This window comes from Corythoichthys intestinalis, chromosome 10, assembly GCF_030265065.1.
Source record: "Corythoichthys intestinalis isolate RoL2023-P3 chromosome 10, ASM3026506v1, whole genome shotgun sequence".
Classification (NCBI taxonomy): Eukaryota; Metazoa; Chordata; class Actinopteri; order Syngnathiformes; family Syngnathidae; genus Corythoichthys; species Corythoichthys intestinalis.
The window spans coordinates 56,559,285-56,586,461 of NC_080404.1; the positions used below are offsets into that span (position 1 = coordinate 56,559,285).

General features: G+C 39.1%; 1 protein-coding gene across 1 annotated transcript in view; it reads left to right on the plus strand.

Annotated features, from left to right (window-relative positions):
- Window positions 1-24,947, plus strand: part of LOC130923394 (uncharacterized) — a 147,212-nt gene extending 122,265 nt beyond the window's left edge. Inside the window, exons 4-5 of the transcript XR_009064699.1 lie at window positions 11,354-11,403; window positions 24,605-24,947. The gene's annotated coding sequence lies outside the window, so the exon portion shown is untranslated. The remainder of the gene's footprint in view (window positions 1-11,353; window positions 11,404-24,604) is intronic.
- Window positions 24,948-27,177: the final 2,230 nt, after the last annotated feature.

The following is a 27,177-nucleotide window of genomic DNA, read 5'->3' on the forward strand; positions in this document are numbered from 1 at the left end:
ATATTCATTTCCACCATAAAATTTAATCACCATGTTTATCATTATTTGACCCACAAAAAAGTCTCAGGAAGCCTTGGTTGAAAATGCACGAGAAGCCACAGGTTTACTGGAGCTGTAATCCTTAGCGTTTGTTAAAGTAGCAGTTCCCAGGGGACTGCAAAGCACACACACGCACACAAATGATTTAGACAAACAAAAATGACTCAATAGTTTTTTTTCCCCTTTCTAACGACAACGTAGTGGCACAAAGTTGCACAATATTTGGACTTCACTGCCCTCCTTACCCCATATACTGTACACGCACATGTGTGCACATTGTGTGAGAATACGCCCGGGCATGTCTCAAAAGCACGTGTTTTCTCACACTCGCATATAGATTCATATTTGATGTGTTTCTTGGGTTTTTTCTGATATAAGAAAAAAAGGAACAGAAGTATTTCCCTGACTGTAAAGTCCCCTTTCACGTTTTTATTTTGGACATTTTCAAATCTGGGTGAGGAAATACAAACACTGGTGATATAACAATTTGGTTGTTTCCTGTTGGAGATGACCTGGTTGACTCCTCTTGATCTTGAATTTGTTGTGGAATGTCTTTGAAGAGCTGACGTTTGATTATTGGAGGATTATAAGTGACTCACTCGGGCATTGCTGGCAAGAAAGAGGAGTGGTTGTTCGTTACAAATGCTCGGAATGTAGCCAGATAGTAAAATCAGTTAAATAAACAGGAGCAATTTATCTGGAATTTTCACCACAAAATTAAGTTCTCCAATTTGATTTTTATTTTAACTCATTAGCTGTCATTGAACGTTCGTTCATTCGCCCCCTGCCGGTCAAAATGGATTGGACGTCTTGCGCCGTCAATGGTACTGAAACGCGCTTCCAGTTTTAATGAATTGGACGCCTACTGTTGTCAATGGCATGCAAAGAGTTATATAGATTTATATGCATAGGGGTGTGTGTGTGTGTGTGTATATGTGCGTAGATATGCATATACTGTATGTGCGTATGTGTATATATGTGCACATATATGCATATATATATATATATATAAATAAAATTAGGGCTGTCAAAATTATCGCGTTAACGGGCGGTAATTCATTTTTTAAATTAATCACATTAAAATATTTGACGCAATTAACACACATGCCCCGCTCAGATTAAAAGGACAGCAGTGTAATGTCCACTTGTTACCTGTTACTTGTTTTTTGTTGTTTGGCGCCCTCTGCTGGCGCTTGGGTCCAAATGATTTTATGGGTTTGGGGAGTGAGCATGGTGTAATGACATCAACAATGGCAAGCTACTAGTTTACTTTTTGATTGAAAATTTCCCAAATTTTAATAAAACGAAAACATTAAGAGGGGTTCTAATTTAAAATTTCCATAACTTGTACTAACATTTATTTTTTAAGAACTACAAGTCTTTCTATCCATGGATCGCTTTAACAGAATGTTAATGTTAATGCCATCTTGCTTGTTGTTTATAATAAACAAATACAGTACGTATGTACAGTATGTTGAATGTATATATCAGTCTTGTATTTCATAGTAGGAACTGTGATGGAATTATTCACTATTCAACTATTCAAACTGGGAACTACCGTAATTTCTGGACTATAAGGCACACCTGACTATAAGCCGCCAGGCACCAAATTTGACATGAAAACTAAGGCTGTCAAACGATTAACATTTTTAATCGAGTTAATTACAGCTTTAAAATTAATTAATCGCAATTAATCGCAATTCAAACCATCTATAAAATATGCCATATTTTTCTGTAAATTATTTATATATATTCTGTAAAATAAATTGTTGGAATGGAAAGATAAGACACAAGATGGATATATACATTTAACATAAGGACTGTAGTGGGCATTTCACTCTACTGTCATTTAAATCTGTCTATGCTGTCCTCACTCCGAAGCGTCTACTTTTTCCAAAGCTAGACAGCTAGTGAACGATGCCTTAATAATTAGACTTCTTCCTTTTTCATCTGATTTATTAACAAAATGGCCTCAAACCATTGTCCTCTTTAGACCGTCGTAAAACTGCAGAAAAAAAGTACACAAGCATTGCATTAGCAACAACGTTAGCTTAGCACGCTATACAGGTTAACTAAACATAAACAAAAAGCGTCTCATACAAAAAATATAACATTTCGCTTACTAACATAATATGTACATTCTTTACAACAACCATACTTACGGAAAAATCTTGTCCAAGGATCATATAAGCACAACATTATCAGCCCGAGACGTCATGCAGCCATAATGAACTGGAAAGAAAACAATAAACCATGTCGCAAAGCGACCACAAGAGTTCGCTGTTGGACAGTACAAAATGTCTTGCTGTAAAACTTACCAAAAGGCAGAATACTTTCTGAGCGGGACATGTGCGTTAATTGCATCAAATATTTTAACGTGATGAATTAAAAAAATTAATTACCGCGCGTTAACGCGATAATTTTGACAGCCCTAATGAAAACGGCATTTGTTCATAGATAAGCCGCACTAGACTATAAGCCGCAGTTGTCCTCATTGTATTATGGGATATTTACACCAAAAGATATTAACTGGTAACACTTCATTTGACAAAGGCATTGTAAGACTGTCATGAAACCAAATGAACCACCATGAAGCTTTGAACCAATTGGCTGCAAAGCCTTATTGTTTCAAAAATCTTCATTTGGCCATCACTGCTCCCTTGGGGGAGACAGTCAACCTCTTCTGCCACCTGCTTTCAACACTGTTGTCATCCAACATTCCTCCTAGCATGCATTGCGGCACTACAGATGTAAATAAATCAAAATTCATGTTCTATGCTATTATTTCTTCAGTGACTGTTCCAGTTGTGTCATTAATTGCTAGCTATTGTATTTGGTATGCTATTATTTCTTCAGTTACTGTTCCAGTTGTGTCATTAATTGCTAGCTATTGTATTTGGTAACATTTTCTTGGATAGTGGTGCCATAATACTGTCATAATTATGACATGACACTATCATGGGCATTACTGAATGCTTATGACAGATATCAATATGTGTCATGTGGCATATTATGTCACTAACTCCATTTATGTCCATTCAAAAGTGAGATAATTTGCTGGATGACACTACATAAATGGAGTTAGTGACATAATATGCCACATGACACATATTGATATCTGTCATAAGCATTCAGTAATGCCCATGATAGTGTCATGTCATAATTATGACGTTCTTATGACAGTCTTATGATGCCGCTGTCAAATAAAGTTTTACCTATTAACCCAAATAAATCATCAAATAAGCCGCACTGGACTATAAGCCGCAGGATTTAAAATGAGGGGGAAAAAGTAGCGGCTTATAGTCCGAAAATCAGGGTATTTTCTCCACTTGTGGGCACTCATGCTCTTTGGACGAATGATGCTTCCTTTCTTTAGATTTTTTTTTTTCCCTCGCCGGAATTCAATTATTCGTGCCCGAGCACCAACTGGCGCGAGAGCCCTATTGTAATACAAAGGATGATTATTGTTAATTTTCTTTCTTCAGGGCAAATGAAATCGGCCAATTATGAGGCCTTCACATGCTCGAAATCTTTGCCCATACATGTGGCTTGGCGTAAATTTGGATAATTTTGCGACCTTGGCCAAAAACCGTAAGAAAATGGCTCAACGGCGCCCGCTTGAATTTTCCAAAATTGCCTTTCCTATTAGGTTTTTTCAATGTACAGTGGGGCAAATAAGTATTTAGTCAACCACTAATTGTGCAAGTTCTCCCACTTGAAAATATTAGAGAGGCCTGCAATTGTCAACATGGGTAAACCTCAACCATGAGAGACATAATGTGGGGGGAAAAAAAAAACAGAAAATCACATTGTTTGATTTTTAAAGAATTTATATGCAAATCATGGTGGAAAATAAGTATTTGGTCAATACCAAAAGTTCATCTCAATACTTTGTTATGTACTCTTTGTTGGCAATAACAGAGGCAAAATGTTTTCTGTAACTCTTCACAAGCTTTTCACACACTGTTGCTGGTATTTTGGCCCATTCCTCCATGCAGATCTCCTCTAGAGCAGTGATGTTTTGGGGCTGTCGTTGGGCAACACCGGCCCTAAATACTTATTTTCCACCACGATTTGCAAATAAATTCTTTAAAAATCATACAAAGTGATTTTCTATTTTTTTAAGTAACACAACTCTTTCTTGAGTAAGATTTTTGGCTACTCTAACTAGGGCAGCAGCAATCGATTATTTTAGCAGTCGATTAATCGATAAGCCATTAGTTAGAATAATCGAGTAATCGGATAAGGAACATGAAAAATTAAATCACGTGAGCTGAGCCTCAAATGATATAAAAAAAATAAATAAATGAGGAATAGAATGCTAAATTTTTTACAAAGCTCTTAACAAATAATTCAGACACATATTCCCACAATATTAGGCTAAATATATCTATAAACTAAATTACGAATGCATTAAAAAAAAAAAAACATTAGCTCAAACAAAAACTTAGCTTATGTTGGTCTTAACAGTAAGCATCTGGATTCAGCCATGTGAAATGAGGCAGACTAGAAAGCAGTGTATCCACCCAAATCAATAAAACGAAATGCAAACACTTTCAAAATAAACCATTACAACGCCACTTTAATTAAGCGAATACTGCAGCTGAAGCAGCAAAATTGAATTCGAATAATTTTTTTTTCTAATCAAATACTCGAGTTAATCGATTAATCGTTGCAGCACTAATTCTAACCACCTCTGGCTAGTTCATTTAATCTGATGATTTGTTTGCATGCCCCTAGGGGAAGCCTAACGTGAATGTCTGTTGCCGTGAGAAAGTGCTTAGGTTCATGCGGTAAATTTCACGTTCACACTTTTACCACAAAATTGCAGGTTTAGAATGGAAATGTATGACTTCATTTGCTTAAAACATAAGACATAAACATATCAAGTACATCCCGACACTCATTTCTGCCATTGACGGCAATAGACGTCCAATCCATTATGCTTTGAATGGGCTGACAGTGATCATTCTAGTTCAATGGATCAGACATTGAGTTAAATGTTTTCCTTTTCCACCCACAAAGAAACACTTTATTACATGAAATATTCTGCAAATAATCTGTCATTGCTTTTTAATGACTTAACAAGTCCATTGTGGTGGCATCAAAGTGGAACATCTGTTCCTTCATCTGCGTTTTGATGCTTACGGTAGAAAAGAAAAGAATACCAAAGACATCTTCCAGGGGGTGATGCGTCACGCCGGTCACACCCGTTTAACTGGTGACGTAAAACAGATGGATCTGAGCGAACCTCGCCGACCGCTAAGCCACACGCCCGTTTCGCCGCGTGCACGAAAGCTTTCCAGTAAGACGCAGTCTGAAGGTTTGACAGCTTGTAAAAACAACTTGCAATGGGGATAAATCACCTTTGTTCATTTGCATTTGTTTTTAATCCGACAGGGAACGCATTTCAACTCAAATCAAATCAAATCAAATGTATTTCTTATAGCCTTTTACAAAAACCCCAAAGGTCCACAAAGTGCTTTACAACGATATACAGTGGGGCAAATAAGTATTTAGTCAACCACTAATTGTGCAAGTTCTCCCTCCTGAAAAGATTAGAGAGGCCTGTAATTGTCAACATTGGTAAACCTCAACCATGAGAGACAGAATGTGGGGAAAAAAAACAGAAAATCACATTGTTTGATTTTTAAATAACTTATTTCCAAAATAGAGTGGAAAATAAGTATTTGATCAATACCAAAAGTTCATCTCAATACTTTGTTATGCACCTTTTGTTGGCAATAACGGAGGCCAAACGTTTTCTCTCTCTTCACAAGCTTTTCACACACTGTTGCTGGTATTTTGGCCCATTCCTTCATGCAGATCTCCTCTAGAGCATTGATGTTTTGGGGCTGTCATTGGGCAACACGGACTTTCAACTCCTGCCTCACCCCGTGGCGTCAAAATGATAACAAGAATGGGGAGCAAAAATCCCAGAACCACACCGGGGGACCTAGTGAAAGACCTACAGAGAGCTGGGACCACCGTAACAAAGGCTACTATCAGTAACACAAATCGCCGCCAGGGACTCAAATCCTGCACTGCCAGACGTGTCCCCCTGCTGAAGAAAGTAAACGTCCAGGCCCGTCTGCGGTTCACGAGAGAGCATTTGGATGATCCAGAAGAGGACTGGGAGAATGTGTTATGGTCAGATGAAACCAAAATAGACTTTTTTGGTAGAAACACAGGTTCTCTTGTTTGGAGGGAAAAGAATACTGAATTGCACCATACCCACTGTGAAGCATGGGGGTGGAAACCTCATGCTTTGGGGCTGTTTTTCTGCAAATTGACCAAGACGATTGATCTGTGTAAAGGAAAGAATGAATGGGGCCATGTATCGAGAGATTTTGAGTGAAAATCTCCTTCCGTCAGCAAGGGCATTGAAGATGAGACGTGGCTGGGTCTTTCAGCATGACAATGATCCCAAACACACAGCCAGGGCAACAAAGGTCCTGGAGTGGCCTGGCCAGTCTCCATGTTTCAACCCCATAGAAAATCTGCGGAGGGAGTTGAAAGTCCGTGTTGCCTGACGACTGTCCCAAAACATCACTGCTCTAGAGGAGATCTGCATGGAGGAATGGGCCAAAATACCAGCAACAGTGTGTGAAAAGCTTGTGAAGAGTTACAGAAAACGTTTGGCCTCCGTTATTGCCAACAAAGGGTACATAACAAAGTATTGAGATGAACTTTAGGTATAGACCAAATACTTGTTTTCCACCATGATTTGCAAATAAATTCTTTAAAAATCAAACAATGTGATTTTCTGTTTTTTTTCCCCACATTATGTCTCTCATGGTTGAGGTTTACCCATGTTGACAATTACAGGCCTGTAATATTTTCAAGTGGGAGAACTTGCACAATTAGTGGTTGACTAAATACTTATTTGCCCCACTGTAGTTCATAATAAATAAAAGGCAGGAAAGTGTTATATAATGACATTGAGAGCAACATGAAAACAAAAAACACGCATCATGATAAAAGTCAAAACGGCAAATAAAACAATAAAACTGATCAAATCCAAAGCATTAAAGCCTTCAAGAAATAAAACCAGGCGTGGCAGGGTGGCAGCGAATGAACGAACTCCAAATGGATTGGACGTCTACAAGTGATAAACAAGTGACAAACTCATTTCAATTTCCCAGCAGAAGTGGAAAGTACCTGAACTTTTGTGAAGGCTCACCTTGTTTTCTTTAAACGCTGGAAATATCTCGGACTTTGTTCTCCCGTGTGCCACCTCGAATGATTTCTTATCTGCTCCTTGCAATCGCAGCTATTCATTGTGACTCATTGCTTTTTCATCAAGGCGAGCTCTGAATGAATGTGTTAGAGTTAACTTAGGTGTAACTCTGAGTAATAGGCGATTTGTTTACTTCAGGTTTTTGTGGGAATTTGAATGATCCGTGCAGCAGTGTCATTTTTGAAAGCCCTTTTCATTTTTGTCTCATGGACGAAAATACTTCATTGATCATCATTAATATTTCATTTTTATTTATTTCAATGGAGTTTCTTCCCAGCCAAAACCGTTTGACCCACCAACACTGTTAACTCATTTGCTCCCAAACACGTTCTATTTTTAATTGTTTCAAGGTCATTTTTTTTCACAAGAGACATCTCTGGGTTCTGATTCAATTTAGCTCCAAAGCACAATGCTGAAAATCCATTTTAAAGCAATAAAACTGGCCTCTGGAGGGCAGTACCGCATTTGGTAAGACCCGCAACCCGAGTCAACGGAACGAACGGCCAGGCCGCACAGCCGGGGCGCCGGCGAAAGACGACCGAATGGTCGTCCGGGATGCCAGGCGACAAACGACCAAGTGCGACGACCAAGAGGACGCCCTGGATGCTGGGCGCTGGACGACCGAGCAGAACGACCGGGACCACCAGTGCAGCGGACGATGCCGTTGAGTCCGTGCTGCTCACCGAGCAAAGCCCGCGCCGCCGTGCTCGGCCACTCGCGTACCCCGCACCCTCCAGTGTCCCGCACGGAAATACGCACGGCCAAACCAGTTCCCCCCCAGAAACACAACTTCCCCAGGCGAACTCTGCCACAAGGCAGTGGTCACCACAAAAGAAAGACTGAAAAAAAAAAATCCATCTTTATGAGACAGGCGGCGATGAGGGAAAAGTTTACCCCGGCTGTCGCAGCCACAACAGCGTCATCTCTCAGTTAGTTATGTGTAAATAAATTGTTACTTTGCTATCAAAAGCTCTATTTGTCTTGTTGTTTGTTATTTTGTAAAAGGAAAACATTCGATGTTTGGGATGTAACTAAAGCAAAAAATAGCTGTGTCAAAGTTCTATTTGAAATGCATGCTTTCACAAAAAGCTCAATTTCTCTGTTTTTTCATCAGAAATTGGAAAATTGCTCAAACTGAGGTAATATCTAATGCTGATTTTTAAAGAATGGAAAAAGATATGAAATTAACTTTCTTTCTTGCTGAAAGAAGAGAGTCTAATCTTTCTTTTGGTGGGTTCCATGTGTATATAGTAATAGAACAGAATTTTCTGTGGGCCTTGCAAAATCAGTCAAAATCCTGTAAAACGGCCGGGAGCGAAGTGGTTTGCACCGGTCAAAATGGCTGGGAGTGAATTAATTAATTAGGGATGGGAACTGATAGGATTTTTATGATTCAGATTCCATTATCGATATTGCTGAACGAGTCGATTCTTTATCGATTCTAATTTCCAATTCTTGCACCCCCCAAACTATATTTTATGCCACCGGCTTTTGTCATTTCCCTGCCCGCCCCGGCTTGCGACACGGAGGAAAGAGCGTAAACAACAGCGGGCTGGCAGTGCTCATCGCCGGGTATGAACGCCGAAAATAGCCCATTCTCTGTGGAAAAAAAACGGCCGACCTCTGAGCATAGAGCTGCGTGTGGCCAAGCCGAGGAAAGCGCATTCTCGGCGGGCACGCGAAGAGGACCGGGCGAGCAAAATACAGCTCGCCGTTCTACTGGGGCCACGACGGGCTGGCAGTGCTTGTCGCCGAGAATGAACGCCGAAAATGGCCCATTCTCAGCCAACATCGGAGCACAGAGCTGCTCGTGGCCAAGCCGAGGAAAGCGCATTCTTGGCGGGCACGTAAAGAGGACCGTGGGGGCGACAAGCCGCCGATCGCCGGCCACAATATGCAAGCCACTTCCTTATTAAAACGTGTGCCATGATCCCAGTATTTGACATAATACAAAACACGATGTTTACTCACTTCCTGGTAAATCTAATGGTCCCACAGTAGTAGGGGTTGTTTTGGCCAATATCCACTGGTGGGAACTTAGGAACCTTTGGGAACCATAGGAACTTTTTGAAACCAAAAAAGGCTCATACGCCTCCTCCTGGTGCAGCAAAATGTTTCTCCAGCACATTTGGCTGGCGTGATGCAAAAAAAATAAACGAATTAATCTGCAAAATCAACTGAATCCGCAGTCGTTCTGCATACTGTAGTATTGGATGTATACTGAAAACGACTATCCCGCTGATGTCACATTCGGAATCCTCGTCAATCCAGCAAGTCGCTCATTTTCATGGCGCGGGATTTAAATGGATCCTCTATTTTTAAGACAAATAATTCTTAAAAGATAAATGTTTGTATGAGTTATAATAATTTGATATTAAAACCCCTCTTAATGTTTTTGTTTTAATAAAGTTTATAAAATTATTTTAAGTGATAGGTCGCCATTCTTGTTACGTCGCAGTGCGCGACGTCACCGGTCCCGTTGCCGAAATTCCAGCGTGTTACTCGTTAGCTTTCCCAACATGTCGTCAGTTCTACCCTTCCTATTTGAACCAGATCTGAAAAGTGAAGAGCAGGACAGCACTGTCGGTCGTTCACAAGATGAGCTTCAGGGAAAAATGCGTGCAGCAAATACCTGATAAGACAAAAGTTGGGCAAAACTGGTGATGCGAGAGTGTATGCTGTTTGGAACTCCGATTGGGAGTGAAAGTGTATGCTGTTTGGAACTCCGGTTTTATTAGCAGATATTCAAGGTAAGCATATTGCGTTTTCAAGCTTATCCCAACATTATTATGTAGATTGTTAGCATCCAGAGCTGTCGTGTGCTTTACATACAGTACAGGCCAAAGAGCACACCTTGTGTAATCCATGTCTTGTACATTGTAACGCGTGGTAGCTAGGATACGTGTATAAAAGTACCAAAAAGGGGAAAAGCTTCCACTTATGCACATTTATTCACAAAAAATAATATTTCCACCTTGACCTCTCTTCACTCGGGAGCTCAGCAGTAGCAAACGCGTTCCCTGACGAACTCCAACATTGTTGTCAGGTCCACGTCAGAGTCACTGTCGTCACTGTAGCGTGCCATAGTGCTTTAATTATTTAGTATGATTTGAGGAAAACTCCCACGAAGAATAGTCAACAAAAAAGATAGCAATGTAATCCAAATCCGCGTTTTTTAACCCACTCGAAGATCCAGGAATTAGACCGATCCCATTGTAATGTTGCAGCTGCGATCAGGCCGTCGATTCCACAAAATAGACTGATCCGAAAAGTCGCTGTGGGACCGACGAATCAAAAAAAATGGACAGATCCGAAACCAATATTGCAAACGCGGTGGGACCGTCATCCGGAAAATAGACGGATCCCTTACTTGACTGAGGATCCAGGAAAAATGTTCGGCCGCCAGTTGTAACGCGTGGTGGGTAGCATACGTGCATACAGGGACCAAAAAGGGGGAGAAGCTTCCACTTATGCACATTTATTCACTAAAAATAATAATTCCACCTCGACCACTCACTTCACTCCCCTTGTTTCCATTTGACTGGAAATTGCATCCAAAAGCAGCACATCGTGGCATTTTACTTCGCAAGTTTAGGCAGCAATAAGCAATTGTTGAACACGCAAGATACCAATGACGTCATCACTGCGAGCCCGCAAACCATGGCGCCACCTAACAGTCAAAATACGTACTAAATATTATAAAATATTGCCATTGATTTAACATTTTATGTGTTTCTAACAACATATTTTAGTACAAGAGAACAATTGTGGTTTATTAGAGCCTACATATATTTAAGTTAGAGGATCAGTTTAAAAAACTGAATAAATATATCAATTGCTTCCACACACATCCAAGCGGTCCATTTCATTCAGGAGCATAAAATACAGCGGAAAATATGAAATAAGCAAGCTTTTTGCAGTCATAGGCACTTTAAATAACAAAACAAACAAAAAAAAGAACAATTATTTTCTACTGTATTATCCGTTGCCTTTTTGTTTGCTCAACTTGTCCGTAATCTTGTTTGAGCTTGTGGCCCGTGAGGTTGCTGACTCATCTTCTCTTGGTCTTCACAGCTGCGCTTGAGCAAGGCCAAGATTGACGGCTGAGCAAAACGTTCCCCCAGGTAAGACCCCGTCATTGTCAGTTAAGGCAACATTAGGTATATTTAAGATTAATATAGCAGAGCTCAAATGAGACTGGTGATTATTATCCAAAACGAAACCAGTTCCTTTTCTAAGTCATGCTTACTCATTTCATTCTTCGTAGAACTGAATATAGTCATCAAATGAATGTACGATGTAATAATAGAAATTGTTGTTTGGAATTGAAGAGCCCTGAGGCTGTCAATTAAATTTAAACTGTAATCTCAATGTGGTACAATTGTTCAGCTGTACCTAATGAGATAGCTTTTAAATACTTGAACACTTTTTGAGGGCAAGCGACTATTTTTAATTAAATAAAAAACAAAAAACAACAACGCATAAAGATCCGCATATGTCGACATCACATTGTGCGTCACGTAGGCCACAACATTAACATTGCAATACAATTGTGGTCTACAAAAAGTCATGTCCATGTTTGTGGATGCCAAGTCTCCATTATACAGTACTTAAATATATTTGGCGGAAAACACTCAGGTAATTTTAAGTTCCGCTCTGAGACCCCCTATTTGGGCAACTTTCAAAATTGTCCGATATGCATCTGTGATACATAATTGGAAAGCTTAAAATTTCAATTTTCTGGGGAAAGAACAATTTTGAACAGGAGGGCATTTTTTTAAAAAAAAGTTTTTTAAACGGAAAACCCTATCTGCAGGTGAGGGCACGCGAGAACAGAATTACAGACGCCGTGACTTTAACGAGATAATATCGTGTACTTACCTTGTTTCGATCCAAAAACTCCATGTAGAATGTATCACCGAGTGTCAAGACACAGCTGTGAGTGGCCACAGCTGGATTTTGGGGGGATTTTATGGGTGAAACATGGTCATATAACAAGGGTCGCGATGCAGAAATCGCAGACATCAAGGAGTGGTCAAGATTTTCTTTTTTGTTTATTTACCCTTTTAAACGTTTTTTTTTTTCCTTTTCAATTTTTCTTTGTTTGGATCGATTATTTAATATCTAACATATGGTAGAAAATGCAACAGTAACAAAAAAAATACAATTTTTTCAAACAAAATATTAGACATCAATTCATGATTCTAAGCTAAAAATGAGACAGTTTAAATAATAAATATAATTAAATATAAAATACAGCAGTTTATTTTAAAGAGGGGTGCAAGAGCAGAAACTGTTTTTTCAGTCTTGTCTGTGTTTTCCGCCCCACATGTGTATGTATACATACATATATATATATATATATATATATATATATATATATATATATATATATATGTAAACAACAACAAAAAAACAAATTTTTTAAAACTGGAAAACCCTGTCTGGAGGTGAGGGCACGCGAGAGCAGAATTACAGACGCCGTGACTTTAACGAGATATTATCGTGTACTTACCTTGTTTCGATCCAAAAACTCGATGTAGCATGTATCACCGAGTGTCAAGACACAGCTGTGAGTGGCCACAGCTGGATTTTTGGGGGATTTTATGGGTGAAACATGGTCATATAATATAACAAGGGTCGCGATGCAGAAATCGCAGACATCAAGGAGTGGTCAAGATTTTCTTTTTTGTTTATTTACCCTTTTAAACGTTTTTTTTCCTTTTTTTTTTCTTTGTTTGAATCGATTATTTAATATCTAACATATGGTAGAAAATGCAACTGTAACAAAAAAAATACAGTTAAGCGATAGTTATGAGGTAGATATCCGTGACTTTTTTAAAGACACCATTTTTGTCATTGTGATGTCATTTGTTTGAAAGTTTAAAATATATGCAAGTGAATCGTTTTTTAAAGTCGTTTTTTTTGTTTGTTTTTTTCAAACAAAATATTAGACATCAATTCATGATTCTAAGCTAAAAATGAGACATTTTAAATAATAAATATAATTAAATATAAAATCCAGCAGTTTATTTTAAAGAGGGGTGCAAGAGCAGAAACTGTTTTTTCAGTCTTGTCTGTGTTTTCCGCCCCACATGTGTATGTATCCATATAATTTGGCCAAATTTCAAAATTGTCCGATATGCATGTCTCATACATCATTGGAAAGCTTAAAATCTCAATTTTCTGGATGAAGAAAAATTTTGAACAAGAGGGCATTTTTGAAAAAAACCCCCCAAAAAACCTTTTTTTTTTTTTTTTAAACAGGAAAACCCTGTCTGGAGGTGAGAGCACGCGAGAGCAGAATTACAGACGCCATGACTTTAACAAGATATTATCGCGTACTTACCTTGTTTCGATCCAAAAACTCCATGTAGAATGTATCACCGAGTGTCAAGACACAGGTGTGAGTGGCCACAGCTGGATTTTTTGGGGATTTTATGGGTGAAACATGGTCATATAACAAGGGTCGCGATGCAGAAATCGCAGACATCGAGGAGTGGTTGAGATTTTCATTTTCATATATTTACCCTTTTAAATGTTTTTTATAAATTCTTCTTTGTTTGGATCCATTATTTATCATCTAACATATCGAAGAAAATGCGACAGTAACAAACAAAACAAAAAAATACAAATAAAGCGATAGTTATGAAGTAGATATCTGTGACTTTTTTTAACGAAATATGAAATATCAATTAATGATTATAAGCTAAAAACGACAGACATTTTGAAATAATAAATATAATTAACTACCTTTGTTTTATGGCTGGGTTGAAACAAAAGCGGTTGTGCGATGTCTGTAAACGTGGCTTTTCAGGGTAAAACGGACAATTTAAAAATAGTTCGGGGGCTTCATGCGCCATGAAAACATATTGTTCTATCAAACACAACAGTTCTTTTGGCCTAAAATACAGCAGTTTCTTTTAAAGAGGAGTGCAAGAGCAGAAACTGCTTTTTCAGTCTTGTCTGTTTTCCACCATATACATTACATAAACTGTATGTGTATATACAGTAAGTACAGTGCCTTGCAAAAGTGTTCAGCCCCCTTGAATCTTGCAACCTTTCGCCACATTTCAGGCTTCAAACATAAAGATATGAAATTTGATTTTTTTGTCAAGAATCAACAACAAGTGGGACACAATCGTGAAGTGGAACAACATTCATTGGATAATTTAAACTTTTTTAACAAATAAAAAACTGAAAAGGGGGGCGTGCAATATTATTCGGCCCCTTTACTTTCAGTGCAGCAAACTCACTCCAGAAGTTCAGTGAGGATCTCTGAATGATCCAATGTTGTCCTAAATGACCGATGATGATAAATAGAATCCACCTGTGTGTAATCAAGTCTCCGTATAAATGCACCTGCTCTGTGATAGTCTCAGGGTTCTGTTTAAAGTGCAGAGAGCATTATGAAAACCAAGGAACACACCAGGCAGGTCCGAGATACTGTTGTGGAGAAGTTTCAAGCCGGATTTGGATACAAAAAGATTTTTCAAGCTTTAAACATCTCAAGGAGCACTGTGCAAGCCATCATATTGAAATGGAAGGAGCATCAGACCACTGCAAATCTACCAAGACCCGGCCGTCCTTCCAAACTTTCTTCTCAAACAAGCAGAACACTGATCAGAGATGCAGCCAAGAGCCCCATGATCACTCTGGATGAACTGCAGAGATCTACAGCTGAGGTGGGAGAGTCTGTCCATAGGACAACAATATGTCGTACACTGCACAAATCTGGCCTTTAATGGAAGAGTGGCAAGAAGAAAGCCATTTCTCAAAGATATCCATAAAAAGTCTCGTTTAAAGTTTGCCACAAGCCACCTGGGAGACACACCAAACATGTGGAAGAAGGTGCTCTGGTCAGATGAAACCAAAATGGAACTTTTTGGCCACAATGCAAAACGATATGTTTGGCGTAAAAGCAACACAGCTCATCACCCTGAACACACCATCCCCACTGTCAAACATGGTGGTGGCAGCATCATGGTTTGGGCCTGCTTTTCTTCAGCAGGGACAGGGAAGATGGTTAAAATTGACAGGAAGATGGATGCAGCCAAATACAGGAACATTCTGGAAGAAAACTTGTTGGTATCTGCACAAGACCTGAGACTGGGACGGAGATTTATCTTCCAACAGGACAATGATCCAAAACATAAAGCCAAATCTACAATGGAATGGTTGAAAAATAAACGTATCCAGGTGTTAGAATGGCCAAGTCAAAGTCCAGACCTGAATCCAATGGAGAATCTGTGGAAAGAGCTGAAGACTGCTGTTCACAAACACTCTCCATCCAACCTCACTGAGCTGGAGCTGTTTTGCAAGGAAGAATGGGCAAGAATGTCAGTCTCTCGATGTGCAAAACTGATAGAAACATACCCCAAGCGACTTGCAGCTGTAATTGGAGCAAAAGGTGGCGCTACAAAGTATTAACGCAAGTGGGCCGAATAATATTGCACGCCCCACTTTTCAGTTTTTTATTTGTTAAAAAAGTTGAAATTATCCAATAGATTTTGTTCCACTTCACGATTGTGTCCCACTTGTTGTTGATTCTTGACAAAAAATTAAAATTTTATATCTTTATGTTTGAAGCCTGAAATGTGGCGAAAGGTTGCAAGGTTCAAGGGGGCCGAATACTTTTGCAAGGCACTGTATATATGACCGTTATAAAGGGTTAAAGAAAGTCAAAAGGCGGGAAAATAGAGGAAGTAAAGAACTGACTCACGTGCTTGTCAAAGCTACACTTTGATCAGGTGAGCAGAAAGCCAGCCCGTTGCCACGGGCGACGCCGCTCTGGTGTGTTTGAGTACGTTCGGAGCGCTTTGATTGTGAAATGTACGCCGCAACTTGTGCAACTCTTGACACTTGAAAAGATGCAGGACGGATTGTACTGGATGCAAAGTTTTTTTCTTCTTCAAAAACAAGAAAATTCTCATTTAAATATGTGTTTTTCATCGAGAAATAACATATTTTTCTGAACAAAATGCAGCTTTTTTTTTCTTACCAGAAATGAAGACATTTTTATATATTTAGTAGAAAAGCACTCCTCTCACCCTCAAAACACAAGAACCAAAAATATATGCATTTAAAAAAAAAAAATTATTATTGATTTACTTGCTTGTCTAATTTCACATATTTAAGTTTGGGCAGGCACGATTGAAGCTATTAAATATAAATATTATATATAAAAAATAAGATCATGAAAAATTTAAAATATTAAAAAATACATGAGCAAAAAATATAGTAATACGATAAAATGTGATATGAAATACAATAATGAATAACATATATAACACATTTAAAATGATTATACATAGAGTAAATTTTTTTTTAAAATGAAGTAAATCAAATTATAATATTATTGATGATAACAAAAAATACTAAATTACTAAAAATTCAAAATCTTAAAAAATGCATGGGCAAAACATATAGTAATACAATAAAATGTTATGAAATACAATAATGAATAACATATATAACACATTTAAAATGATTATACATACAGTAAATATTTTTTTAATTAAGTAAATTAAATTATATTATTGATATGATAATGATAATAACAACATAATGATAATAACAAAAAATACTAAATTAAAGTTATAACAAATAAATAAATAATAATGAATAAAATACTTATAATTTGTCATTAAATACACATATTTATATATTAAAATACAAAATGAATGAAATGAACAATACTAAAATAAGATCACGAAATACAATAAAATATATAACGATAAATCTAAGAGTTTTAATATATTATTTATACAGTATATAACACATGTAAAATTATTATACATACAGTAAATATTTTTTAAAAATTAAGTAAATCAAATTATATTATTATTGATAATAACAAAAAATACTAAATTACAGTTATAACAAATAAATAAATAATAATGAATAAAATACTAATAATTTGTCATTAAATACACATATTTATATATTAAAATACAAAATGAATAAAATGAACAATACTAAAATAAGATCACGAAATACAATAAAATATATAACGATAAATCTAAGAGTTTTAATATATTATTTATATATACAATACTAACAAATAAAAATGCATTATTGACAATGTAAAAAATACTACAATACAGTAATGAATGAAGAAATAATTATATATTTAAAAAAATACATAATACAATTTTAAAATGATAAAATAATAATGAATACATGAAAATAACTATAATCCATGAAAATTAAAGAAAAAAAATAAACATACTGTACATGCATACAGATCTACTCAAAGTAATTCAACCCCCATCGCTGTTAACGTAGACAAATGCAACTGTAAGTATTGCAAAGTTAATTTCATCTGATTATAGAAAAGATTAAAAAATAAATATACTACAGTACTCTTACACTTAACTCCAGAGGGGGTTGAATAGATTTGAACGCAGCTGTATTCAATAACATATGCCCTTTACAACAAAGCTAAATTGACTTTGATTGAATCGACCACTTCTTTCGTGGTGGCCCGAGACAGTGTAAATAATTTTCTCCTTGACCTTGAGTCTTCTTTTCTGATTACTAGTGCGCAAAGGTGTCAGCCCAGACAACAATTGTGAAAGGCAGCTGCATGTCTGCGCCACTCGGGCTGATGCAACTCTGAGCCAAATCGCTGCAAACACTGCAGGCGCTAGCGTACCACCTCACTGGGCGCAACACGGGGGACACTACAATTTCAACTAAACTCACTGAGTTAGCTTAACTCACTAAACTTAACTCACGCAAATTCGCCCCTTCCAGTCTAAATGAATTAGCTGTCTCGCATTGTCATTGCATTGCAGCGTGTTGTGGGTAATGTTCCCTCTAATTTTTCATGTGTCTGAGCAGACACACAAGCTCCCTGAGCACACTGAGGACCACGATGAGCAACAACAGATGTGTACGCTGTGGCCGCACACCAGTATCACGCCTTGTTTAAAACCAAACATGCCTAATGGAAAAAATGAGATTACAGCAGCAATTTTTACTCGATTACTTTCAATATACACTGGGGCAAATAAGTATTTGGTGAACCACCAATTGTGCAAGTTCTCCTACTTGAAAAGATTAGAGAGGCCGATAATTGTCAACATGGGTAAACCTCAACCATGAGAGACAGTGTGGGAAAAAAACCCCAGAAAATCACATTGTTTGATTTTTAAAGAATTTATTTGCAAATCATGGTGGAAAATAAGTATTTAGTCGACAACAAAAGTTCATCTCAATAGGCCAAACGTTTTCTGTACCTCTTCAATCTTCGCTTGGTGTAAAGAAATCAACTGTGGGAGCAATTATTAGAAAATGGAAGACATACAAGACCACTGATAATCTCCCTCGATCTGGGGCTCCATGCAAGATCTCACCCCGTGGCGTCAAAATTATAACAGGAACGGTGAGCAAAACTCCCAGAACCACACGGGGGGACCAAGTGAATGACCTACAAAGAGCTGGGACCACAGTGACAAAGGCTACGATCAGTAACACAATGCGCCGCTCAAATCCTGCACTGCCAGACGTGTCCCCCTGCTGAAGAAAATACACGTCCAGGCCCGTCTGCGGTTCACTAGAGAGCATTTGGATGATCCAGAAGAGGACTGGGAGAATGTGTTATGGTCAGGTGAAACCAAAATAGAACTTTTGGGTAGAAACACAGGTTCTCGTGTTTGGAGGAGAAAGAATACTCAATTGCATCCGAAGAACACCATACCCACTGTGAAGCATGGAGGGTGGAAACATCATGCTTTGGGACTGTTTTTCTGCAAAGGGACCAGGACGAATGATCTGTGTAAAGGAAAGAATGAATGGGGTCATGTATCGAGAGATTTTGAGTGAAAATCTCCTTCCATCAGCAAGGGCATTGAAGATGAGACGTGGCTGGGTCTTTCAGCATGACAATGATCCCAAACACACAGCCAGGGCAACAAAGGAGTGGCTTCGTAAGATGCATTTCAAGGTCCTGGAGTGGCCTAGCCAGTCTCCAGGTCTCAACCACATAGAAAATCTGCGGAGGGGGTTGCAAGTCCGTGTTGCCCAACGACAGCCCCAAAACATCACTGCTTTAGAGGAGATCTGCATGGAGGAATGGGCCAAAATACCAACAACAGTGTGCGAAAAGCTTGTGAAGAGTTACAGAAAACGTTTGGCCTCCGTTATTGCCAACAAAGGGTACATAACAAAGTATTGAGATGAACTTTTGGTATTGACCAAATACTTATTTTCCACCATGATTTGCAAATAAATTCTTTAAAAATCAAACAATGTGATTTTCTGTTTTTTTCCCCCACATTCTGTCTCACATGGTTGAGGTTTACCCATGTTGAAAATTACAGGCCTCTTCTAATATTTTCAAGTGGGAGAACTTGCACAATTAGTGGTTGGCTAAATACTTATTTGCCACACAGTAATTGATTTGGCCTTTTTAAAACAACTCTAGGTAACCTTTCAACCTTCATAAAATATTTTCATAACATTTGTGATAATATGTCAACTGACAACGAGTCGAATAACACCTCTTTTATATCTTGAGAGGGTCTGTATCGCTTTCACCGGCACTAAAACACACAAAAAAAACTACAAATTTGTTGACTGCTTTACGGCTTATGCCTCTTCCCCCTTTCCCCATTCATTATAAAGACGGAAGTCGATGCTAATGCTTTTGTGCGAATTCTGCAAAGGTGGCAGAGCAACAAAAGAGACAAAATGTTTTGTTTGAGGAGGAAAAAAAGGGAGGCTACCAGGATAAATAAACAATTCACTCGCTTGCGTGACCCCCCCCTCCCCCCAACCAAACTCGTCAGCGCTGACAAAATAGTCCACAGTTTGAAGCGACGGGTGTTTTGTTTGGAGATGACGTTTAAGCTTGCTTGGAATCATGGCGCTGTTGGATAGCTGCTCGTGTCGCGTTCAAGAAGTGCTCGGATTTCTAGCCATTGGCCACCTTGCTGTCCTCTACAATGTGTTGGAATTAGGGCTGGGCGATATGGCCTTAAACATGTATCACGATAAATTGAGCAGATTTATCTCGATAACGATAAATGACGATAAATTCGCCCAAGCGGACTGTTGTATAATTTGAAAATCTGAATCAATGCATGAAATACAGATTAACTATTTCTTGTAGATTTATTTACCAGCATTCAATTTGATATACTGTATTTAACAATTGTACATGCAGTCTAAACATTAAGTTTATAAAAATGTATTGTAAGCAATAAGAATTCAAGTATGAACATTTATAACAGCGTGTATGACTTGAACAATGTACATTGTCAAAATCAATATGCCTGTGCAAACATGTAATTGTAACAAAAATGACTTGCAGCTTGAACAGTACACTTCAAAAAGACAACTTATTGTTAATGGCTGCTGTGACATAATTATTAAATACAAGTGTTTACTTTATGGTTTAAGGGTTTTTTTCCCCCCCAGTGCATTTTTTAATAAATGCACGCACAATAAAAATAGCTGGAGCCATTTCTCGGTCATTATAAGTTTTGCCGTTGGATTGTACTTTATGCTGAATGCTTTACCATCACAAAAGCTATCAGAGGAATCACACACAGACAGATACAAAATAACGCCACATAGTAATTGCTAGATGCAGTCCGTGCCCAATCCACTCATTAAGTTCAGCCGTTTCGACAAGGTTAGAGCCGCTATCCGACCCCATAACGTTCATTTGTAGCGTTAGCCGCTACCTAGCGTTAGCCTGGCTACCAGTAGAAAGCACTGAAAACACCATCTCTGGAAATCGTGAGAACAAAGGAGGACAGCGGGTGAAAGCCCGTCTGGATGCCACCAAGAGTGTACTAAATTTCGGTTGAAAGTTTGGTGAACCTCCCTTAAGCCACACTCCATCACGTTTTGCTTGTAGCGTTAGCTGCTAGCGTTAGCTTACCGGGCTTTTGTTTGATTGGCTTCCTGATGATCACGTGACTCCCTACGTAAGCACATTCACTGCTTTCTTAAAGGGGAATGAACATAGACGAACAACACAGAATCAAAGCGGGATGAAAAGACTATATTTTCTTGTTTTATTAATTTACCGAATTTACCGACATGGTCAAAATTACGTCGGTCATCGTTCAGAATTTCGGTGACGGTAAATTTTCGGTTTACCGCCCTGCTCTAGTTGGAATAAAACCCAGGGGGAAGATTGGGGATTGTCACTTATGGATAAAATGGAAAGGACACTTTCGTGTATAACGACACTTGACGACTCTAATCAAATGATGTACAGTAGACGTGCTGGGGTCCACGTTGTCGCGGACAGCAAGGTGGCCGATGGCTAGAAATCCGAGCAGTTTTCGAACGCGACACGAGCAATATCTCGCTCATCTGTACACGGCCGAAACCCTAATTCTACTCCTTTTTTCCTACTGCAACTCCATCCGAAGACGTAATAAGAAAAAAAAGAAAAATGTGGATAATTTCTCGCGGCAGACCTGACGATCTCTCACAGCACCGGTTGAAAAACACTGCAGTAGCGCAGGGGTCCCCAATCTTTTTTGCACCACGGACTGGTGTGATTTGGGTCTTTTTTTTCCACGGGCCGGTGTTTTGACAAATTTTGCAACCCATCAAAAACTGCAACTATGCGCGTAACATTAAAAATGGCTGCGAATGCAGCGATTCCAAAGTAAACACTACAAACTTTCTTTAAAGAAAGGAATATTAACTTACGTTTGATCGTGGATGGAAATGTAGAAAAGTTCTCCTCTGACCCATCCTGCCATGTTAGCAGCACGTTAAGCATTAATCAAGAAGCCCACTTCACAAAGATGCGATGTTGGAAAGTGTAGCAAGGTTTTCAGTGTTCTTGTAGCGCTGTCAGGATATTCCGGAATGACTTTAACTGTCTCAAATGTACGTTTAATTAAGGTCGCCGTTATTTGCGATCTCTACAAGCTGATCCTCCTGTTGCACAGACATGCTCGAATCACTCGGTTTATTCACAAAAGGGTCACGAATCCACTCTTTCGCAGTTCGTGGTTCTTCGAGGTTGTATGCTCATCTTCTGGCTCATCAGGTGTTCTTTTTTGCCGTAAAAAATCACTCCAAGACGTCTGTTTTCCAGTCATTTTCGCTCGTGTGGGCGAACAAATGTGCTGCGCCCGCGACCTAGTCATACGTTATTATGAAGGACAAGCGTACATAGATATATTATATATATAAAACAAGATGTACTGCTTGCAATCCAATCAATGGGCTTCTATGACGACATTCTAATCTATACTGTAGTATTACAGTATATCTTGAGTAGACAGGGATATTGATGTGTTAAACAGGGGCACAGGCCAAAGTTAATTTGGCCAGAATGCTGTCGTTAATAAAATATTATTTATGTTCGGCCCGGTAGCAAATGCGCCACGGACCGGTACCGGTCTGCGGCCCGGTGGATGGGGACCTCTGCAGTAGCGTATTGAACTTTTGATATTAACTCATTCACTCCCAGCCATTTTCACCGCAGCAAAACCCTTCGCTCCCGGCCGTTTTACTGGATTTTGACTGATTTTGCAAGGCCCACAGAAAATTATGCTCTATTGCTATATAAACATGGAACCCACCAAAACTAAGATTACACTCTCTTCTATCAGCAGGAAAAAAAGTTAGTTTATATCTTTTTCCATTCTTTAGAAATCAGCATTAGAAAATAGCTTAGTATGAGCAATTTTCCAATTTCTGTTGAAAAAAACTGAGAAATTCAGCTTTTTGTAAAAGCATACATTTCAAACATAAATTTGACTTTAACAGCTTTTTCTTATGTGACATCCCAAAAATCTGAATGTTTTCCTTCTACAAAATAACATAAACAACAAGACAAATAGAGCTTTTGATAGCAAAGTAACAATTTATTTACACAAAACTGAGAGATGACGCTGTTGTAGCCGCGACAGCCAGGGTTAACTTTTCCCTCATCGCCGCCTGTCTCGTCAAGATGGATTTTTTTTAGTCTTTCTTTTGTGGTGACCACTGCCTCGTGTCGGAGTTCGCCTGGGGAATTGTGTGGGGCATGTTGTGTTCCTGGGAGGGAACTGGTTTGGCCGTGTGCCTTTCCGGCTGAGTCGCGGGACACTGGAGGGTAGTGGGGGACGCGAGCGGCAGAGCACGGTGGCGCGGGCTTTGCTCGGCGAGCAGCACGGACTCAACGGCATTGTGCGCTGCACTGGTGGTCTCGGTCGTTCTGCTCGGTCGTCCAGCGCCTGGCCTCTTGGTCATCCATTTGGTCGTCTTCCACCGGCGCCCCGGCCGTGCGGCCAGGCCGTTCGTTCCGTTGAATCGGGTTGCGGGTCTTACCAAATGCGGTGCTGCCCTCCAGTGGCCAGTTTTATTGCTTTAAAATGGATTTTCAGCATTGTGCTTTGGAGCCAAGTTGCATCAGAATGTCTCTTGTGAAGAAAACGTAAAAGACACTGAAACAATTAAAAATAGAACGTAGAACATGAGCAAATGAGTTAAATACATCCTCTATGTTGAATTTATCTATTAAAAAAATTTTTTTTTTAAAAATAACACGGTCACCACCTGACACATTGCTTGCTACCGGGTCACACTGAATAATGCACTATTTGGGAAAAGAGGCTTATTGGACCTTTTAGTTTTCAAATATTTTTATGTGTCATTGTGCCATATAGCTGCGGCGAATTGCATTATTATGCACGGGAGTTTTTATTATCGATACAAAAACTACAGCACACACTGTAGGTGAAATAGAACGCTGTCTTTGTAGTAGCCCAGTAGTAGTACGTAAACTATCCAGCATGCATTTGTACTGCAGTTGTGCACGACTTGTATGGATGAAACTCGCTAGCATGAAAAATTTGGACTGAAAAGGCTGTTTTTGTATGGGAAAAACTAAAAAAAAAAAAAAAAAAAAACCTCTGCAACCTCTGCTGTGAGTGGCTTCCAGCAACCCTGATGGAGCCAAGGTAAAAAAAAAAAATCTAAAATAAATAAATAAATATATATATAATCCAGGAAAATTTTTAAAAATAAAATATATATGTACATATATACAAACAGTTGCATTCAAAATAATTCAACCCTCAAAAACAAACTCAGTTTCTCCAAAACTGTGAATGTCAGGGGCGAAATCCTAAGAGAGCCTGCTTAGCGTGAATTTTGGACGGGAGAAAAAATTACGAATTTGTCCCTGGGAAGATTTACTTTGCGAAGCGTCCCCACGATCTACCGACTCGGCGGTGTTTTGACGCCGACGGCAAAAAGACAAAGAAAGGACAGATGAAAGTGAAGCAATTGTTGAGTTCTGAGAAACTTTGGGACTGAGTGAAACGCAGCTGTAAATGGCGACTTCTCTTTTCTCCACAGATGGATGGAGCAATCCGCCTCGCAGCCCGACCGCCACCCTGACTCACATGCACTGACATGACACTCGGCGTGTGTTTGTGCGCTAGCGCAGATGTTTGTGTGTTAATGAGCTTTGTGTGTGGCTACACAAAGGGTGTAATTATCTTGGCGTGTGTTTTTGCACATTCGTGGAAGGCACCGGACTTTCCTGCAAAGGAGCCAGTGAGGAAACACGAATGAAAGTATTTACAAAAAAAAAGGCTGTAAATTTCATTTTTAAAACGTCAATGCTTCATATGTTGATCTGATGTTTCAAGACAAACTCAAGCTCGGAATGACTTGTTATTGTGTTATGTTTATTACAATGTACAGTAAGCAGTACTGCTAATAAATGCAATAAAGATTGAAACGTCAGCATGTTACGTGTTGCTTTTTTTACTGCTAACCATATAATTAACGGCCCGAGCACCAAGTGTTGCAAGAGCCCTATTGTTCTGCAAATGTTTATTATTATTTATTATGATTTTTAATGTTGCAGGGCAAGTGAAAATGGCCAATTTGGAGGCCTTAAAATGGTCAAAACTCACCAAGATCTGCACAACATTGCGACTTGGCGTTCGATAATTTTGCGAGCTTGTGAAAAACCGCAATAAAAAGGCTCAATATTGCCCCCTTGAATTTTTCAAAAAGGCCTCTTCTCTTTCAGATTTTTTTCAACATAGAGCGATGAAATTTGGGGAGTCAATACCTTGTGCAAAACTGCACCCGTATTCCAAACCCAACTGGGAATCGGATATTTTGGATTGAATGTGAAATTTATATTGAGATGTAGGGTGCTTATTTAAGACTTTGGCACTTAGAGAGTTAGTTGGATACGCTTCAAAATTGGTGAGACTGTTCATGAGACATATGAGATCTAAAGGTATGAAAATGGTGGGTTTTCATTCATGGGCCTTACCTGAGTGGAGGGCCAAAGTCTTTTTTTTTTTTTTTTTTTTTTTTTTTTGGCAACACACCAAATTCAGTAAATGACTAATAACCCCCTGATCCAAGGTGCAGTTGATTTCATATCCGGCAGGTATGAGAGGTCTGAACACGATGGCTTTAAAATATTACCCATTAGGGCCCGGCACCCCCTGCTTGGAACTAGATAAACCATTTTTTTCCTAGACAGGCTCCTCCTCCAAGGGAATAAAAAAAACTATTGAAGTCAAACCTGAAGCTGAGGGGTCCAAGCACAAAAGTGAAAATGACCGTCGCCATTTTGTCTCACCACACCACAAATTTTAAACAGTCATAACTTGGCCGATATACAACATATCTACGCCAAACTTCCCGTGCTTGTTGAGGGTTGTATCCTGAAGGGAGCCCTATGGCGCAAACTAGTGGCAACAGAAAGTCACTCTTTTTAATTATACATATGCTGATCCTTTCAGGTAGGTCAGTGTAGTTACAAGAATTTTTATTTTTATTTTTTCATTACGACCAAGCAACGAACAGGAAGGGGTTATGGGGGAAAAGAAGAAAAGACATGAAAGAAACACAAACAAAAAGAAAAACATTGAACGCCTACACTAGCTATGAATATGGTGGTGCTATCGTCAGCTAGATGTTTTCCGGTTGACACCATGTGGGGGGGCCTCTTGATCAGGGAAAGAAGGGGAGGAGGGTGGGGGAGTCTATAAGCTAAGTGATTGGGAGGGGTGGAGTGTACGCAAATCAACTCTGTGATCTAGAAACCAGTAATCATGTGAATCCCTTGTGAGTGTAAGCCGGTCTGCAACCGACCCGAGCACGCCCAATCCCATCCAGCTGCGTCCGATCCCCACCAAACACGCAACAGCCACGCAGAAGAGTCGAGACTTTTGTAATACTACATTTTAGGCCCATGTCCACGTGTTTGTCTTTTGCCATGGCCTTTGCTCGCTATTATGAGTAGATTTCTTCAAGGACTTTGGCAGCTTATAGAGCCACGAAATTTGGCACACTTGGTAGAATTGGCCAAATTCCAAATTAGATGGTTTTAAATAAGGGCGTGGCTGCACAGCTCAGTAGCACCCATTTTTTGTCAGACTCTCTTCAATAGGTTTTTTTTTTCACCTAGGTGTGTGAATGTTTCATCTCAGGATATACAAAAACATCAAACTTTTTTTCGGAACAAAAAAATGTCTTTTTGGGTTTTTGAGTGAATACCTTATACTATAAACACCAAGAATGTATTAATATTTTTCTTTTTTCATTACTACAAAGAAGCGAACATGAAGGGGTTATGGGGGAACAGAAGACAACAAACACAAGAAAAGAAAAACACAAACAACAAGAAATACATTGAACGCCTACACTAACTATGAATATGTTGGTACTATCGTCAGCTAGATGTATTTCCGGTTGACACCATGTTGGGGGGCCTGTCGACCAGGGAAAGAAGGGGAGGGGGGTGAGGGAGTCTCTAAGCTAAGTGATTGTGAGGGGTGGACTGTACACAAATCAACTCTATCATCTAGAATCCAGTAATCATGTGAATCCCTTGTGAGTGTAAGCCGGTCGGCAACCGACCCTACATCACCCCATCGCCAATCCCAGCCCCGGGGCCA